The sequence below is a fragment of the Myotis davidii genome, unplaced genomic scaffold, assembly GCF_000327345.1.
Source record: "Myotis davidii unplaced genomic scaffold, ASM32734v1 scaffold1204, whole genome shotgun sequence".
Lineage (NCBI taxonomy): Eukaryota > Metazoa > Chordata > Mammalia > Chiroptera > Vespertilionidae > Myotis > Myotis davidii.
The window spans coordinates 380158-380852 of NW_006294755.1; the positions used below are offsets into that span (position 1 = coordinate 380158).

At 56.4% G+C, this 695-nt stretch overlaps 1 protein-coding gene across 1 annotated transcript in view; it reads right to left on the reverse strand.

The window, feature by feature from the left end:
• The window catches only part of GIPC1 (GIPC PDZ domain containing family member 1), an 11222-nt gene that overhangs the window by 3212 nt on the left and 7315 nt on the right, over positions 1–695 (reverse strand). The gene's annotated exons all lie outside the window — the stretch shown is intronic.

Below are 695 nucleotides of genomic sequence, written 5' to 3' on the forward strand. Positions count from 1 at the left end.
CTGCCCCACCTCCACCCAGGGGCCCCGGCTCCTCCACACCCAGCCCACCACGGCCTGTCTCAGCTTCTTCATTTTCCACCAGAGGTGGCGCCTTTTTCCGCCGCCCCAGTCCCAGTGGCATGAGCAGCGGGAAGAGGGAGCACGCCCAGGAGATCTGCAGGGTGAGAAAGTGGGTTTGGGGCCTGGGGAGTGGCCCCCAGACATCGTTCCCCACCATTAGCACTTACAGGCCCAATGACAGAGAACAGAGTGGCCTCAGTTCAAATCCCTGGCCCCAAGCACTTTCAACTCATAAATAACATTAGCAGCTAATATCTATACAACCCCATGCTAACTGCTCCATGACCTTACTTCATTGTTACACTGCATCGTGATGTAGGGATCATATTATGTTACTAGAGGCTTGGTGCACGAAATTTGTGCGTGGGGGAGGGGTACCCTCAGCCCAGTCTGCACCCTCTTGCAATCTGGGACCTCTCGGACAGTGGGCCATCCCTCTCACAGTCCAGGACCACTGGCTCCTAACTGCTCACCTGCCTGACCGCCCTTAACAACTCTGTCTGCCTGACTCATCACCCCTAACCACTCTGCCTGCCTGCCTGATAGCCCCTAACCACTCACCTGCCTGCCTCATCACTCCTAACCACTTGCCTGCCTGCTTCATCACCCCTAACTACTTGACTACCTGCCTCATC